The sequence below is a fragment of the Channa argus genome, unplaced genomic scaffold (genome assembly GCF_033026475.1).
Source record: "Channa argus isolate prfri unplaced genomic scaffold, Channa argus male v1.0 Contig067, whole genome shotgun sequence".
Lineage (NCBI taxonomy): Eukaryota > Metazoa > Chordata > Actinopteri > Anabantiformes > Channidae > Channa > Channa argus.
The window spans coordinates 91,220-108,256 of NW_027125286.1; the positions used below are offsets into that span (position 1 = coordinate 91,220).

Sequence of the window (17,037 nt, forward strand, 5' to 3'; positions counted from 1 at the left end):
GTGGTACACAGTACACAGTAGAAACGAGATAATGTTCCTCCAGAACCAAGGTGCTACAAAACAACACAAACTATGTAAAGTGCATCGAGTTCAACCTAGTGTAAACAGTGCAGATGAAAAACAGTACAGACAGACAGTGTAGACGGACAACACAAAATAACACAGGACAGGACAAAAAACCTAAGATAGTGCCGACCAGTAAACCTATTGTATACTATTTTACAGTACAGTACAGTCAAGTGTGCCAAAGGTACAACAAAAGCAGCATGTAAACAGTATAGTGCATTTGAATGTCCGGCATGTATACAGTGCAATTGCAGTGGAATGATTACTGGCTAAAGTTGCAATAGTCGTCGTTCAATTTCAGTTTTGACTATCTGTTGAGGAGTCCCTTTCCTGCATTGCATTCCCTATTCTTGGTGCACGCGATATGGCAAACAGCATGTCGAAAAAGGGTTATGCGAGACTACTGAAGAAAGTTAAGAACCAATTTCTAAACAGCCTTAGTTTGGACAAGCCGACCACATACTATTAATCGAAATAGAGAATTTCTCCCATGATAAATAGCTGCACTTGCAGCAGCAGCCGTAGGATGTCAATTACAAGAGCTTCAATCTCCTCTCCACACTGCACTGGCATAGCGTTGGACCGATCAGCCTCTACATATGAGCATGGTCCCCATTAAGCTGAGAAAGTACCTATTGTGCACTAGGAGGTTTGAAAGCCCCTTAGAGTCGACCTTGCATGATGATGTGTCGCTTTGTGGTTAGATGCTACCCTCTGGAATTGACACCCTACGTGGCCGGTTTCTGTGGTGTAGCGGTTATCACGTTCGCCTCACACGCGAAAGGTCCCTGGTTCGAAACCAGGCAGAAACACGGTTGCTGTCTATTATTATCTGCACAGTCAGCCTGGTTGGAGTGTCTTGTAAAAGGGGTTGTCTCAGTTCTAACAATGAGAAAGGCAACACTTTTGGTTTTAGTACTACAAAGTTCCATAAAGATCTTCTCATCCCAAAGCCCCTTAGGAGTAATCTTCCATGACTGTTTTATTTACTTTGCTGGGAAGCTACGCTCTGAAGAAGTTTGTCAAAGTGGCCGGTTTCTGTGGTGTAGCGGTTATCACGTCGCCTCACACGCGAAAGGTCCCAGGTTCGAAACCAGGCAGAAACACTCTTGTTGTTATTTTAAGATGACATGCACACTCAAGCTGTGTCAGTGGGTTGACTAAGTTCTTACGAATGCTTGCTCAGTAAAACAACCTGAAATCACAGAATGGCACAAATAGACAAAAGAGACAAAAAAACAAAAGATTACGCCAGGGTAGTCGCTGAATAAAGGCTGTGTGTCTTTGACAGAGCGGACGATTAAGTCAAGTCAAGTCAAGTGGCTTTTATTGTCATTTCTACTATACACAGTGGTACACAGTACACAGTAGAAACGAGATAACGTTCCTCCAGAACCAAGGTGCTACAAAACAACACAAGCTATGTAAAGTGCATCGAGTTCAACGTAGTGCAAACAGTGCAGATGAAAAACAGTAATGACAGACAGTGTAGATGGACAACACAAAATAACACAGGACAGGACACAAAACCTAAGACAGTGCCGACCAGTAAACCTATTGTGTACTATTTTACAGTACAGTACAGTCAAGTGTGCCAAAGGTGCAAAAAAAGCAGCATGTAAACAGTATACTGCATTTGAATGTCCGGCATGTATAAAGTGCAATTGCAGTGGAATGATTACTGGCTAAAGTTGCAATAGTCGTCGTTCAATTTCAGTGTTGACTATCTGTAGAGAAGTCGCTTTCCTGCATTGCATGCCCTATTCTTTGTTGGAGTTTGTTATATTTTCTATTATATTCTATATTATATTCTTTGTGTTGTTATCATTATGTGAAGAGTGGTAGGTCACAGGACTCACATGGTCAACTTGGTGTGATGTATGTATTCTACGCTACATTCTTTCTTAATTTAGTTTACCCTTGGGACAGAGCAGGAGGTGCATCCTGTTCTGTGAATCTTCTAGTTTAGGACCTGTAGAGCAGGACATACATCATGTGTCCACATTCCTTCTTGGGTGAGAATATCTGGTTGTTCAGTAACCAGATGGTTTGACTTAAAGAAAAGTAATGTATGCATGAAATGTCCAATCACGTGAAGGCATACCCTTCTCTGTTCTGTCCTGTTTACAATAAAAAGAGCTTGCAAGGAGATACTCTTTGGAGTGGCTGTGTTCGGGTGAGTGCAACTGTCACTGAGACCCGCCGGCTCCCCTTGCAGCAAGTAAAAGACAAAGTCGACTTCTGTGTTTATTTCACTGTTGTAGAACTGTACTTTCTGGTGTAATCAGCGCTGTTGTGGTTATTAGAACCCAACATTCTTGGTGCACGCGATATGGCAAACAGCATGTCGAAAAAGGGTTATGCGAGACTACTGAAGAAAGTTAAGAACCAATTTCTAAACAGCCTTAGTTTTGACAAGCCGACCACATACTATTAATCGAAATTGAGACTTTCTCCCATGATAAATAGCTGCGCTTGCAGAAGCAGCCCTAGGATGTCAATTACAAGAGCTTCAATCTCCTCTCCACACTGCACTGGCATAGCGTTGGACCGATCAGCCTCTACATATGAGCATGGTCCCCATTAAGCTGAGAAAGTACCTAATGTGCACTAGGAGGTTTGAAAGCCCCTTAGAGTCGACCTTGCATGATGATGTGTCGCTTTGTGGTTAGATGCTACCCTCTGGAATTGACACCCTACGTGGCCAGTTTCTGTAGTGTAGTGGTTATCACATTCGCCTAACACGCGAAAGGTCCCTGGTTCGAAACCAGCAGAAACACTGTTGCTGTCAGTGCACAGTCAGCCTGGTTAGAGTGTCTTGTAAAAGGGGTTGTCTCAGTTCTAACAATGCGAAAGGCAACACTTTTGGTTTTAGTACTACAAAGTTCCATAAAGATCTTGTCATCCCAAAGCCCCTTAGAAGTAATCTTTCGCGACTGTTTTATTCACTTTGCTGGGAAGCTACGCTCTGAAGAAGTTTGTCAAAGTGGCTGGTTTCTGTGGTGTAGTGGTTATCACGTTTGCCTCACACGCGAAAGGTCCCTGGTTCGAAACCAGGCAGAAACACTGTTGCTGTCAGTGCACAGTCAGCCTGGTTGGAGTGTCTTGTAAAAGGGGTTGTCTCAGTTCTAACAATGCGAAAGGCAACACTTTTGGTTTTAGTACTACAAAGTTCCATAAAGATCTTGTCATCCCAAAGCCCCTTAGAAGTAATCTTCCGCGACTGTTTTATTCACTTTGCTGGGAAGCTACGCTCTGAAGAAGTTTGTCAAAGTGGCCGGTTTCTGTGGTGTAGCGGTTATCACGTTCGCCTCACACGCGAAAGGTCCCTGGTTCGAAACCAGGCAGAAACACTATTGTTGTTATTTTAAGATGACATGCACACTCAAGCTGTGTCAGTGGGTTGACTAAGTTCTTACTAATGCTTGCTCAGTAAAACAACCTGAAATCACAGAATGGCACAAATAGACAAAAGAGACAAAAAAACAAAAGATTACGCCAGGGTAGTCGCTGAATAAAGGCTGTGTGTCTTTGACAGAGCGGACGATTCAGTCAAGTCAAGTCAAGTGGCTTTTATTGTCATTTCTACTATACACAGTGGTACACAGTACACAGTAGAAACGAGATAACGTTCCTCCAGAACCAAGGTGCTACAAAACAACACAAACTATGTAAAGTGCATCGAGTTCAACCTAGTGTAAACAGTGCAGATGAAAAACAGTACAGACAGACAGTGTAGACGGACAACACAAAATAACACAGGACAGGACAAAAAACCTAAGACAGTGCCGACCAGTAAACCTATTGTATACTATTTTACAGTACAGTACAGTCAAGTGTGCCAAAGGTACAAAAAAAGCAGCATGTAAACAGTATAGTGCATTTGAATGTCCGGCATGTATACAGTGCAATTGCAGTGGAATGATTACTGGCTAAAGTTGCAATAGTCGTCGTTCAATTTCAGTTTTGACTATCTGTTGAGGAGTCCCTTTCCTGCATTGCATTCCCTATTCTTGGTGCACGCGATATGGCAAACAGCATGTCGAAAAAGGGTTATGCGAGACTACTGAAGAAAGTTAAGAACCAATTTCTAAACAGCCTTAGTTTGGACAAGCCGACCACATACTATTAATCGAAATAGAGAATTTCTCCCATGATAAATAGCTGCACTTGCAGCAGCAGCCCTAGGATGTCAATTACAAGAGCTTCAATCTCCTCTCCACACTGCACTGGCATAGCGTTGGACCGATCAGCCTCTACATATGAGCATGGTCCCCATTAAGCTGAGAAAGTACCTATTGTGCACTAGGAGGTTTGAAAGCCCCTTAGAGTCGACCTTGCATGATGATGTGTCGCTTTGTGGTTAGATGCTACCCTCTGGAATTGACACCCTACGTGGCCGGTTTCTGTGGTGTAGCGGTTATCACGTTCGCCTCACACGCGAAAGGTCCCTGGTTCGAAACCAGGCAGAAACACGGTTGCTGTCTATTACTATCTGCACAGTCAGCCTGGTTGGAGTGTCTTGTAAAAGGGGTTGTCTCAGTTCTAACAATGCGAAAGGCAACACTTTTGGTTTTAGTACTACAAAGTTCCATAAAGATCTTGTCATCCCAAAGCCCCTTAGAAGTAATCTTCCGCGACTGTTTTATTCACTTTGCTGGGAAGCTACGCTCTGAAGAAGTTTGTGAAAGTGGCCGGTTTCTGTGGTGTAGCGGTTATCACGTTCGCCTCACATGCGAAAGGTCCCTGGTTCGAAACCAGGCAGAAACACTATTGTTGTTATTTTAAGATGACATGCACACTCAAGCTGTGTCAGTGGGTTGACCAATTTCTTACGAATGCTTGCTCAGTAAAACAAACTGAAATCACAGAATGGTACAAATAGACAAAAGAGACAAAAAAACAAAAGATTACGCCAGGGTAGTCGCTGAATAAAGGCTGTGTGTTTTTGACAGAGCGCACGATTAAGTCAAGTCAAGTCAAGTCAAGTCAAGTGGCTTTTATTGTCATTTCTACTATACACAGTGGTACACAGTACACAGTAGAAACGAGATAACGTTCCTCCAGAACCAAGGTGCTACAAAACAACACAAACTATGTAAAGTGCATCGAGTTCAACCTAGTGTAAACAGTGCAGATGAAAAACAGTACAGACAGACAGTGTAGACGGACAACACAAAATAACACAGGACAGGACAAAAAACCTAAGATAGTGCCGACCAGTAAACCTATTGTATACTATTTTACAGTACAGTACAGTCAAGTGTGCCAAAGGTACAACAAAAGCAGCATGTAAACAGTATAGTGCATTTGAATGTCCGGCATGTATACAGTGCAATTGCAGTGGAATGATTACTGGCTAAAGTTGCAATAGTCGTCGTTCAATTTCAGTTTTGACTATCTGTTGAGGAGTCCCTTTCCTGCATTGCATTCCCTATTCTTGGTGCACGCGATATGGCAAACAGCATGTCGAAAAAGGGTTATGCGAGACTACTGAAGAAAGTTAAGAACCAATTTCTAAACAGCCTTAGTTTGGACAAGCCGACCACATACTATTAATCGAAATAGAGAATTTCTCCCATGATAAATAGCTGCACTTGCAGCAGCAGCCCTAGGATGTCAATTACAAGAGCTTCAATCTCCTCTCCACACTGCACTGGCATAGCGTTGGACCGATCAGCCTCTACATATGAGCATGGTCCCCATTAAGCTGAGAAAGTACCTATTGTGCACTAGGAGGTTTGAAATCCCCTTAGAGTCGACCTTGCATGATGATGTGTCGCTTTGTGGTTAGATGCTACCCTCTGGAATTGACACCCTACGTGGCCGGTTTCTGTGGTGTAGCGGTTATCACGTTTGCCTCACACGCGAAAGGTCCCTGGTTCGAAACCAGGCAGAAACACGGTTGCTGTCTATTATTATCTGCACAGTCAGCCTGGTTGGAGTGTCTTGTAAAAGGGGTTGTCTCAGTTCTAACAATGAGAAAGGCAACACTTTTGGTTTTAGTACTACAAAGTTCCATAAAGATCTTCTCATCCCAAAGCCCCTTAGGAGTAATCTTCCGTGACTGTTTTATTCACTTTGCTGGGAAGCTACGCTCTGAAGAAGTTTGTCAAAGTGGCCGGTTTCTGTGGTGTAGCGGTTATCACGTTGCCTCACACGCGAAAGGTCCCAGGTTCGAAACCAGGCAGAAACACTATTGTTGTTATTTTAAGATGACATGCACACTCAAGCTGTGTCAGTGGGTTGACTAAGTTCTTACGAATGCTTGCTCAGTAAAACAACCTGAAATCACAGAATGGCACAAATAGACAAAAGAGACAAAAAAACAAAAGATTACGCCAAGGTAGTCGCTGAATAAAGGCTGTGTGTCTTTGACAGAGCGGACGATTAAGTCAAGTCAATTCAAGTGGCTTTTATTGTCATTTCTATTATACACAGTGGTACACAGTACACAGTAGAAACGAGATAACGTTCCTCCAGAACCAAGGTGCTACAAAACAACACAAGCTATGTAAAGTGCATCGAGTTCAACCTAGTGCAAACAGTGCAGATGAAAAACAGTAATGACAGACAGTGTAGATGGACAACACAAAATAACACAGGACAGGACACAAAACCTAAGACAGTGCCGACCAGTAAACCTATTGTGTACTATTTTACAGTACAGTACAGTCAAGTGTGCCAAAGGTGCAAAAAAAGCAGCATGTAAACAGTATACTGCATTTGAATGTCCGGCATGTATAAAGTGCAATTGCAGTGGAATGATTACTGGCTAAAGTTGCAATAGTGGTCGTTCAATTTCAGTGTTGACTATCTGTTGAGGAGTCCCTTTCCTGCATTGCATGCCCTATTCTTGGTGCACGCGATATGGCAAACAGCATGTCGAAAAAGGGTTATGCGAGACTACTGAAGAAAGTTAAGAACCAATTTCTAAACAGCCTTAGTTTGGACAAGCCGACCACATACTATTAATCGAAATTGAGACTTTCTCCCATGATAAATAGCTGCGCTTGCAGAAGCAGCCCTAGGATGTCAATTACAAGAGCTTCAATCTCCTCTCCACACTGCACTGGCATAGTGTTGGACCGATCAGCCTCTACATATGAGCATATGGTCCCCATTAAGCTGAGAAAGTACCTATTGTGCACTAGGAGGTTTGAAAGCCCCTTAGAGTCGACCTTGCATGATGATGTGTCGCTTTGTGGTTAGATACTACCCTCTGGAATCGCCTAACACGCGAAAGGTCCCTGGTTCGAAACCAGGCAGAAACACTGTTGCTGTCAATTATTATCTGCACAGTCAGCCTGGTTGGAGTGTCTTGTAAAAGGGGTTGTCTCAGTTCTAACAATGCGAAAGGCAACACTTTTGGTTTTAGTACTACAAAGTTCCATAAAGATCTTGTCATCCCAAAGCCCCTTAGAAGTAATCTTCCGCGACTGTTTTATTCACTTTGCTGGGAAGCTACGCTCTGAAGAAGTTTGTCAAAGTGGCCGGTTTCTGTGGTGTAGCGGTTATCACGTTTGCCTCACACGCGAAAGGTCCCTGGTTCGAAACCAGGCAGAAACACTCTTGTTGTTATTTTAAGATGACATGCACACTCAAGCTGTGTCAGTGGGTTGACTAAGTTCTTACGAATGCTTGCTCAGTAAAACAACCTGAAATCACAGAATGGCACAAATAGACAAAAGAGACAAAAAAACAAAAGATTACGCCTGGGTAGTCGCTGAATAAAGGCTGTGTGTCTTTGACAGAGCGGACGATTAAGTCAAGTCAAGTCAAGTCAAGTCAAGTGGCTTTTATTGTCATTTCTACTATACACAGTGGTACACAGTACACAGTAGAAACGAGATAACGTTCCTCCAGAACCAAGGTGCTACAAAACAGCACAAACTATGTAAAGTGCATCGAGTTCAACCTAGTGTAAACAGTGCAGATGAAAAACAGTACAGACAGACAGTGTAGACGGACAACACAAAATAACACAGGACAGGACAAAAAACCTAAGATAGTGCCGACCAGTAAACCTATTGTATACTATTTTACAGTACAGTACAGTCAAGTGTGCCAAAGGTACAAAAAAAGCAGCATGTAAACAGTATAGTGCATTTGAATGTCCGGCATGTATACAGTTCAATTGCAGTGGAATGATTACTGGCTAAAGTTGCAATAGTCGTCGTTCAATTTCAGTTTTGACTATCTGTTGAGGAGTCCCTTTCCTGCATTGCATTCCCTATTCTTGGTGCACGCGATATGGCAAACAGCATGTCGAAAAAGGGTTATGCGAGACTACTGAAGAAAGTTAAGAACCAATTTCTAAACAGCCTTTGTTTGGACAAGCCGACCACGACCACGATAAATAGCTGCACTTGCAGCAGCAGCCCTAGGATGTCAATTACAAGAGTCTCAATCTCCTCTCCACACTGCACTGGCATAGCGTTGGACCGATCAGCCTCTACATATGAGCATGGTCCCCATTAAGCTGAGAAAGTACCTATTGTGCACTAGGAGGTTTGAAAACCTCTTAGAGTCGACCTTGCATGATGATGTGTCGCTTTGTGGTTAGATGCTACCCTCTGGAATTGACACCCTACGTGGCCAGTTTCTGTAGTGTAGTGGTTATCACATTCGCCTAACACGCGAAAGGTCCCTGGTTCGAAACCAGGCAGAAACACTGTTGCTGTCCATTATTATCTGCACAGTCAGCCTGGTTGGAGTGTCTTGTAAAAGAGGTTGTCTCAGTTCTAACAATGCGAAAGGCAACACTTTTGGTTTTAGTACTACAAAGTTCCATAAAGATCTTGTCATCCCAAAGCCCCTTAGAAGTAATCTTCCGCGACTGTTTTATTCACTTTGCTGGGAAGCTACGCTCTGAAGAAGTTTGTCAAAGTGGCCGGTTTCTGTGGTGTAGCGGTTATCACGTTGGCCTCACACGCGAAAGGTCCCTGGTTCAAAACCAGGCAGAAACACTATTGTTGTTATTTTAAGATGACATGCACACTCAAGCTGTGTCAGTGGGTTGACTAAGTTCTTACGAATGCTTGCTCAGTAAAACAACCTGAAATCACAGAATGGCACAAATAGACAAAAGAGACAAAAAAACAAAAGATTACGCCAGGGTAGTCGCTGAATAAAGGCTGTGTGTCTTTGACAGAGCGGACGATTAAGTCAAGTCAAGTCAAGTCAAGTCAAGTGGCTTTTATTGTCATTTCTACTATACACAGTGGTACACAGTACACAGTAGAAACGAGATAACGTTCCTCCAGAACCAAGGTGCTACAAAACAACACAAACTATGTAAAGTGCATCGAGTTCAACCTAGTGTAAACAGTGCAGATGAAAAACAGTACAGACAGACAGTGTAGACGGACAACACAAAATAACACAGGACAGGACAAAAAACCTAAGATAGTGCCGACCAGTAAACTTATTGTATACTATTTTACAGTACAGTACAGTCAAGTGTGCCAAAGGTACAAAAAAAGCAGCATGTAAACAGTATAGTGCATTTGAATGTCCGGCATGTATACAGTTCAATTGCAGTGGAATGATTACTGGCTAAAGTTGCAATAGTCGTCGTTCAATTTCAGTTTTGACTATCTGTTGAGGAGTCCCTTTCCTGCATTGCATTCCCTATTCTTGGTGCACGCGATATGGCAAACAGCATGTCGAAAAAGGGTTATGCGAGACTACTGAAGAAAGTTAAGAACCAATTTCTAAACAGCCTTTGTTTGGACAAGCCGACCACATACTATTAATCGAAATTGAGACTTTCTCCCATGATAAATAGCTGCGCTTGCAGAAGCAGCCCTAGGATGTCAATTACAAGAGCTTCAATCTCCTCTCCACACTGCACTGGCATAGCGTTGGACCGATCAGCCTCTACATATGAGCATGGTCCCCATTAAGCTGAGAAAGTACCTATTGTGCACTAGGAGGTTTGAAAGCCCCTTAGAGTCGACCTTGCATGATGATGTGTCGCTTTGTGGTTAGATGCTACCCTCTGGAATTGACACCCTACGTGGCCGGTTTCTGTGGTGTAGCGGTTATCACGTTCGCCTCACACGCGAAAGGTCCCTGGTTCGAAACCAGGCAGAAACACGGTTGCTGTCTATTATTATCTGCACAGTCAGCCTGGTTGGAGTGTCTTGTAAAAGGGGTTGTCTCAGTTCTAACAATGAGAAAGGCAACACTTTTGGTTTTAGTACTACAAAGTTCCATAAAGATCTTCTCATCCCAAAGCCCCTTAGGAGTAATCTTCCATGACTGTTTTATTTACTTTGCTGGGAAGCTACGCTCTGAAGAAGTTTGTCAAAGTGGCCGGTTTCTGTGGTGTAGCGGTTATCACGTCGCCTCACACGCGAAAGGTCCCAGGTTCGAAACCAGGCAGAAACACTCTTGTTGTTATTTTAAGATGACATGCACACTCAAGCTGTGTCAGTGGGTTGACTAAGTTCTTACGAATGCTTGCTCAGTAAAACAACCTGAAATCACAGAATGGCACAAATAGACAAAAGAGACAAAAAAATCAAAAGATTACGCCAGGGTAGTCGCTGAATAAAGGCTGTGTGTCTTTGACAGAGCGGACGATTAAGTCAAGTCAAGTCAAGTGGCTTTTATTGTCATTTCTACTATACACAGTGGTACACAGTACAAAGTAGAAACGAGATAACGTTCCTCCAGAACCAAGGTGCTACAAAACAACACAAGCTATGTAAAGTGCATCGAGTTCAACCTAGTGCAAACAGTGCAGATGAAAAACAGTAATGACAGACAGTGTAGATGGACAACACAAAATAACACAGGACAGGACACAAAACCTAAGACAGTGCCGACCAGTAAACCTATTGTGTACTATTTTACAGTACAGTACAGTCAAGTGTGCCAAAGGTGCAAAAAAAGCAGCATGTAAACAGTATACTGCATTTGAATGTCCGGCATGTATAAAGTGCAATTGCAGTGGAATGATTACTGGCTAAAGTTGCAATAGTCGTCGTTCAATTTCAGTGTTGACTATCTGTAGAGGAGTCGCTTTCCTGCATTGCATGCCCTATTCTTTGTTGGAGTTTGTTATATTTTCTATTATATTCTATATTATATTCTTTGTGTTGTTATCATTATGTGAAGAGTGGTAGGTCACAGGACTCACATGGTCAACTTGGTGTGATGTATGTATTCTACGCTACATTCTTTCTTAATTTAGTTTACCCTTGGGACAGAGCAGGAGGTGCATCCTGTTCTGTGAATCTTCTAGTTTAGGACCTGTAGAGCAGGACATACATCATGTGTCCACATTCCTTCTTGGGTGAGAATATCTGGTTGTTCAGTAACCAGATGGTTTGACTTAAAGAAAAGTAATGTATGCATGAAATGTCCAATCACGTGAAGGCATACCCTTCTCTGTTCTGTCCTGTTTACAATAAAAAGAGCTTGCAAGGAGATACTCTTTGGAGTGGCTGTGTTCGGGTGAGTGCAACTGTCACTGAGACCCGCCGGCTCCCCTTGCAGCAAGTAAAAGACAAAGTCGACTTCTGTGTTTATTTCACTGTTGTAGAACTGTACTTTCTGGTGTAATCAGCGCTGTTGTGGTTATTAGAACCCAACATTCTTGGTGCACGCGATATGGCAAACAGCATGTCGAAAAAGGGTTATGCGAGACTACTGAAGAAAGTTAAGAACCAATTTCTAAACAGCCTTAGTTTTGACAAGCCGACCACATACTATTAATCGAAATTGAGACTTTCTCCCATGATAAATAGCTGCGCTTGCAGAAGCAGCCCTAGGATGTCAATTACAAGAGCTTCAATCTCCTCTCCACACTGCACTGGCATAGCGTTGGACCGATCAGCCTCTACATATGAGCATGGTCCCCATTAAGCTGAGAAAGTACCTAATGTGCACTAGGAGGTTTGAAAGCCCCTTAGAGTCGACCTTGCATGATGATGTGTCGCTTTGTGGTTAGATGCTACCCTCTGGAATTGACACCCTACGTGGCCAGTTTCTGTAGTGTAGTGGTTATCACATTCGCCTAACACGCGAAAGGTCCCTGGTTCGAAACCAGGCAGAAACACTGTTGCTGTCAGTGCACAGTCAGCCTGGTTAGAGTGTCTTGTAAAAGGGGTTGTCTCAGTTCTAACAATGCGAAAGGCAACACTTTTGGTTTTAGTACTACAAAGTTCCATAAAGATCTTGTCATCCCAAAGCCCCTTAGAAGTAATCTTTCGCGACTGTTTTATTCACTTTGCTGGGAAGCTACGCTCTGAAGAAGTTTGTCAAAGTGGCTGGTTTCTGTGGTGTAGCGGTTATCACGTTTGCCTCACACGCGAAAGGTCCCTGGTTCGAAACCAGGCAGAAACACGGTTGCTGTCAGTGCACAGTCAGCCTGGTTGGAGTGTCTTGTAAAAGGGGTTGTCTCAGTTCTAACAATGCGAAAGGCAACACTTTTGGTTTTAGTACTACAAAGTTCCATAAAGATCTTGTCATCCCAAAGCCCCTTAGAAGTAATCTTCCGCGACTGTTTTATTCACTTTGCTGGGAAGCTACGCTCTGAAGAAGTTTGTCAAAGTGGCCGGTTTCTGTGGTGTAGCGGTTATCACGTTCGCCTCACACGCGAAAGGTCACTGGTTCGAAACCAGGCAGAAACACTATTGTTGTTATTTTAAGATGACATGCACACTCAAGCTGTGTCAGTGGGTTGACTAATTTCTTACGAATGCTTGCTCAGTAAAACAACCTGAAATCACAGAATGGCACAAATAGACAAAAGAGACAAAAAAACAAAAGATTATGCCAGGGTAGTCGCTGAATAAAGGCTGTGTGTCTTTGACAGAGCGTACGATTAAGTCAAGTCAAGTCAAGTCAAGTCAAGTGGCTTTTATTGTCATTTCTACTATACACAGTGGTACACAGTACACAGTAGAAACGAGATAACGTTCCTCCAGAACCAAGGTGCTACAAAACAACACAAACTATGTAAAGTGCATCGAGTTCAACCTAGTGTAAACAGTGCAGATGAAAAACAGTACAGACAGACAGTGTAGACGGACAACACAAAATAACACAGGACAGGACAAAAAACTTAAGATAGTGCCGACCAGTAAACCTATTGTATACTATTTTACAGTACAGTACAGTCAAGTGTGCCAAAGGTACAAAAAAAGCAGCATGTAAACAGTATAGTGCATTTGAATGTCCGGCATGTATACAGTGCAATTGCAGTGGAATGATTACTGGCTAAAGTTGCAATAGTCGTCGTTCAATTTCAGTTTTGACTATCTGTTGAGGAGTCCCTTTCTTGCATTGCATTCCCTATTCTTGGTGCACGCGATATGGCAAACAGCATGTCGAAAAAGGGTTATGCGAGACTACTGAAGAAAGTTAAGAACCAATTTCTAAACAGCCTTAGTTTGGACAAGCCGACCACATACTATTAATCGAAATTGAGAATTTCTCCCATGATAAATAGCTGCACTTGCAGCAGCAGCCCTAGGATGTCAATTACAAGAGCTTCAATCTCCTCTCCACACTGCACTGGCATAGCGTTGGACCGATCAGCCTCTACATATGAGCATGGTCCCCATTAAGCTGAGAAAGTACCTAATGTGCACTAGGAGGTTTGAAAGCCCCTTAGAGTTGACCTTGCATGATGATGTGTCGCTTTGTGGTTAGATGCTAGCCTCTGGAATTGACACCCTACGTGGCCAGTTTCTGTAGTGTAGTGGTTATCACATTCGCCTAACACGCGAAAGGTCCCTGGTTCGAAACCAGGCAGAAACACTGTTGCTGTCAGTGCACAGTCAGCCTGGTTGGAGTGTCTTGTAAAAGGGGTTGTCGCAGTTCTAACAATGAGAAAGGCAACACTTCTGGTTTTAGTACTACAAAGTTCCATAAAGATATTCTCATCCCAAAGCCCCTTAGGAGTAATCTTCCGCGACTGTTTTATTCACTTTGCTGGGAAGCTACGCTCTGAAGAAGATTGTCAAAGTGGCCGGTTTCTGTGGTGTAGCGGTTATCACGTTTGCCTCACACGCGAAAGGTCCCTGGTTCGAAACCAGGCAGAAACACTCTTGTTGTTATTTTAAGATGACATGCACACTCAAGCTGTGTCAGTGGGTTGACTAAGTTCTTACGAATGCTTGCTCAGTAAAACAACCTGAAATCACAGAATGGCACAAATAGACAAAAGAGACAAAAAAACAAAAGATTACGCCAGGGTAGTCGCTGAATAAAGGCTGTGTGTCTTTGACAGAGCGGACGATTAAGTCAAGTCAAGTCAAGTCAAGTCAAGTGGCTTTTATTGTCATTTCTACTATACACAGTGGTACACAGTACACAGTAGAAACGAGATAACGTTCCTCCAGAACCAAGGTGCTACAAAACAGCACAAACTATGTAAAGTGCATCGAGTTCAACCTAGTGTAAACAGTGCAGATGAAAAACAGTACAGACAGACAGTGTAGACGGACAACACAAAATAACACAGGACAGGACAAAAAACCTAAGATAGTGCCGACCAGTAAACCTATTGTATACTATTTTACAGTACAGTACAGTCAAGTGTCCCAAAGGTACAAAAAAAGCAGCATGTAAACAGTATAGTGCATTTGAATGTCCGGCATGTATACAGTTCAATTGCAGTGGAATGATTACTGGCTAAAGTTGCAATAGTCGTCGTTCAATTTCAGTTTTGACTATCTGTTGAGGAGTCCCTTTCCTGCATTGCATTCCCTATTCTTGGTGCACGCGATATGGCAAACAGCATGTCGAAAAAGGGTTATGCGAGACTACTGAAGAAAGTTAAGAACCAATTTCTAAACAGCCTTTGTTTGGACAAGCCGACCACGACCACGATAAATAGCTGCACTTGCAGCAGCAGCCCTAGGATGTCAATTACAAGAGTCTCAATCTCCTCTCCACACTGCACTGGCATAGCGTTGGACCGATCAGCCTCTACATATGAGCATGGTCCCCATTAAGCTGAGAAAGTACCTATTGTGCACTAGGAGGTTTGAAAACCTCTTAGAGTCGACCTTGCATGATGATGTGTCGCTTTGTGGTTAGATGCTACCCTCTGGAATTGACACCCTACGTGGCCAGTTTCTGTAGTGTAGTGGTTATCACATTCGCCTAACACGCGAAAGGTCCCTGGTTCGAAACCAGGCAGAAACACTGTTGCTGTCCATTATTATCTGCACAGTCAGCCTGGTTGGAGTGTCTTGTAAAAGGGGTTGTCTCAGTTCTAACAATGCGAAAGGCAACACTTTTGGTTTTAGTACTACAAAGTTCCATAAAGATCTTGTCATCCCAAAGCCCCTTAGAAGTAATCTTCCGCGACTGTTTTATTCACTTTGCTGGGAAGCTACGCTCTGAAGAAGTTTGTCAAAGTGGCCGGTTTCTGTGGTGTAGCGGTTATCACGTTGGCCTCACACGCGAAAGGTCCCTGGTTCAAAACCAGGCAGAAACACTATTGTTGTTATTTTAAGATGACATGCACACTCAAGCTGTGTCAGTGGGTTGACTAAGTTCTTACGAATGCTTGCTCAGTAAAACAACCTGAAATCACAGAATGGCACAAATAGACAAAAGAGACAAAAAAACAAAAGATTACGCCAGGGTAGTCGCTGAATAAAGGCTGTGTGTCTTTGACAGAGCGGACGATTAAGTCAAGTCAAGTCAAGTCAAGTCAAGTGGCTTTTATTGTCATTTCTACTATACACAGTGGTACACAGTACACAGTAGAAACGAGATAACGTTCCTCCAGAACCAAGGTGCTACAAAACAACACAAACTATGTAAAGTGCATCGAGTTCAACCTAGTGTAAACAGTGCAGATGAAAAACAGTACAGACAGACAGTGTAGACGGACAACACAAAATAACACAGGACAGGACAAAAAACCTAAGATAGTGCCGACCAGTAAACTTATTGTATACTATTTTACAGTACAGTACAGTCAAGTGTGCCAAAGGTACAAAAAAAGCAGCATGTAAACAGTATAGTGCATTTGAATGTCCGGCATGTATACAGTGCAATTGCAGTGGAATGATTACTGGCTAAAGTTGCAATAGTCGTCGTTCAATTTCAGTTTTGACTATCTGTTGAGGAGTCCCTTTCTTGCATTGCATTCCCTATTCTTGGTGCACGCGATATGGCAAACAGCATGTCGAAAAAGGGTTATGCGAGACTACTGAAGAAAGTTAAGAACCAATTTCTAAACAGCCTTAGTTTGGACAAGCCGACCACATACTATTAATCGAAATAGAGAATTTCTCCCATGATAAATAGCTGCACTTGCAGCAGCAGCCGTAGGATGTCAATTACAAGAGCTTCAATCTCCTCTCCACACTGCACTGGCATAGCGTTGGACCGATCAGCCTCTACATATGAGCATGGTCCCCATTAAGCTGAGAAAGTACCTATTGTGCACTAGGAGGTTTGAAAGCCCCTTAGAGTCGATCTTGCATGATGATGTGTCGCTTTGTGGTTAGATGCTACCCTCTGGAATTGACACCCTACGTGGCCGGTTTCTGTGGTGTAGCGGTTATCACGTTCGCCTCACACGCGAAAGGTCCCTGGTTCGAAACCAGGCAGAAACACGGTTGCTGTCTATTATTATCTGCACAGTCAGCCTGGTTGGAGTGTCTTGTAAAAGGGGTTGTCTCAGTTCTAACAATGAGAAAGGCAACACTTTTGGTTTTAGTACTACAAAGTTCCATAAAGATCTTCTCATCCCAAAGCCCCTTAGGAGTAATCTTCCGTGACTGTTTTATTCACTTTGCTGGGAAGCTACGCTCTGAAGAAGTTTGTCAAAGTGGCCGGTTTCTGTGGTGTAGCGGTTATCACGTCGCCTCACACGAGAAAGGTCCCAGGTTCGAAACCAGGCAGAAACACTCTTGTTGTTATTTTAAGATGACATGCACACTCAAGCTGTGTCAGTGGGTTGACTAAGTTCTTACGAATGCTTGCTCAGTA

The 17,037-nt window shown here is 43.1% G+C and overlaps 19 non-coding genes across 19 annotated transcripts; all 19 read left to right on the forward strand.

The window, feature by feature from the left end:
- The first annotated feature begins 805 nt into the window (after positions 1 to 805).
- trnav-cac (transfer RNA valine (anticodon CAC)) lies at positions 806 to 878 on the forward strand. The gene has a single exon. It is a non-coding gene; the product is annotated as a tRNA-Val (tRNA).
- A 1,895-nt stretch (positions 879 to 2,773) lies between these two features.
- On the forward strand, positions 2,774 to 2,845 carry trnav-aac (transfer RNA valine (anticodon AAC)). The gene has a single exon. It is a non-coding gene; the product is annotated as a tRNA-Val (tRNA).
- A 214-nt stretch (positions 2,846 to 3,059) lies between these two features.
- Positions 3,060 to 3,132, forward strand: trnav-cac (transfer RNA valine (anticodon CAC)). Its single transcript has one exon. It is a non-coding gene; the product is annotated as a tRNA-Val (tRNA).
- Positions 3,133 to 3,346: 214 nt separating this feature from the next.
- Positions 3,347 to 3,419, forward strand: trnav-cac (transfer RNA valine (anticodon CAC)). Its single transcript has one exon. It is a non-coding gene; the product is annotated as a tRNA-Val (tRNA).
- Positions 3,420 to 4,468: 1,049 nt separating this feature from the next.
- On the forward strand, positions 4,469 to 4,541 carry trnav-cac (transfer RNA valine (anticodon CAC)). Its single transcript has one exon. It is a non-coding gene; the product is annotated as a tRNA-Val (tRNA).
- Positions 4,542 to 4,763: 222 nt separating this feature from the next.
- Positions 4,764 to 4,836, forward strand: trnav-cac (transfer RNA valine (anticodon CAC)). Its single transcript has one exon. It is a non-coding gene; the product is annotated as a tRNA-Val (tRNA).
- Positions 4,837 to 5,895: 1,059 nt separating this feature from the next.
- trnav-cac (transfer RNA valine (anticodon CAC)) lies at positions 5,896 to 5,968 on the forward strand. The gene has a single exon. It is a non-coding gene; the product is annotated as a tRNA-Val (tRNA).
- A 1,594-nt stretch (positions 5,969 to 7,562) lies between these two features.
- On the forward strand, positions 7,563 to 7,635 carry trnav-cac (transfer RNA valine (anticodon CAC)). The gene has a single exon. It is a non-coding gene; the product is annotated as a tRNA-Val (tRNA).
- Positions 7,636 to 8,667: 1,032 nt separating this feature from the next.
- Positions 8,668 to 8,740, forward strand: trnav-aac (transfer RNA valine (anticodon AAC)). The gene has a single exon. It is a non-coding gene; the product is annotated as a tRNA-Val (tRNA).
- Positions 8,741 to 8,962: 222 nt separating this feature from the next.
- On the forward strand, positions 8,963 to 9,035 carry trnav-cac (transfer RNA valine (anticodon CAC)). The gene has a single exon. It is a non-coding gene; the product is annotated as a tRNA-Val (tRNA).
- A 1,059-nt stretch (positions 9,036 to 10,094) lies between these two features.
- On the forward strand, positions 10,095 to 10,167 carry trnav-cac (transfer RNA valine (anticodon CAC)). The gene has a single exon. It is a non-coding gene; the product is annotated as a tRNA-Val (tRNA).
- A 1,896-nt stretch (positions 10,168 to 12,063) lies between these two features.
- On the forward strand, positions 12,064 to 12,136 carry trnav-aac (transfer RNA valine (anticodon AAC)). Its single transcript has one exon. It is a non-coding gene; the product is annotated as a tRNA-Val (tRNA).
- A 214-nt stretch (positions 12,137 to 12,350) lies between these two features.
- trnav-cac (transfer RNA valine (anticodon CAC)) lies at positions 12,351 to 12,423 on the forward strand. The gene has a single exon. It is a non-coding gene; the product is annotated as a tRNA-Val (tRNA).
- Positions 12,424 to 12,637: 214 nt separating this feature from the next.
- Positions 12,638 to 12,710, forward strand: trnav-cac (transfer RNA valine (anticodon CAC)). The gene has a single exon. It is a non-coding gene; the product is annotated as a tRNA-Val (tRNA).
- A 1,059-nt stretch (positions 12,711 to 13,769) lies between these two features.
- On the forward strand, positions 13,770 to 13,842 carry trnav-aac (transfer RNA valine (anticodon AAC)). Its single transcript has one exon. It is a non-coding gene; the product is annotated as a tRNA-Val (tRNA).
- A 214-nt stretch (positions 13,843 to 14,056) lies between these two features.
- Positions 14,057 to 14,129, forward strand: trnav-cac (transfer RNA valine (anticodon CAC)). The gene has a single exon. It is a non-coding gene; the product is annotated as a tRNA-Val (tRNA).
- Positions 14,130 to 15,161: 1,032 nt separating this feature from the next.
- On the forward strand, positions 15,162 to 15,234 carry trnav-aac (transfer RNA valine (anticodon AAC)). The gene has a single exon. It is a non-coding gene; the product is annotated as a tRNA-Val (tRNA).
- A 222-nt stretch (positions 15,235 to 15,456) lies between these two features.
- Positions 15,457 to 15,529, forward strand: trnav-cac (transfer RNA valine (anticodon CAC)). Its single transcript has one exon. It is a non-coding gene; the product is annotated as a tRNA-Val (tRNA).
- A 1,059-nt stretch (positions 15,530 to 16,588) lies between these two features.
- trnav-cac (transfer RNA valine (anticodon CAC)) lies at positions 16,589 to 16,661 on the forward strand. The gene has a single exon. It is a non-coding gene; the product is annotated as a tRNA-Val (tRNA).
- Positions 16,662 to 17,037: the final 376 nt, after the last annotated feature.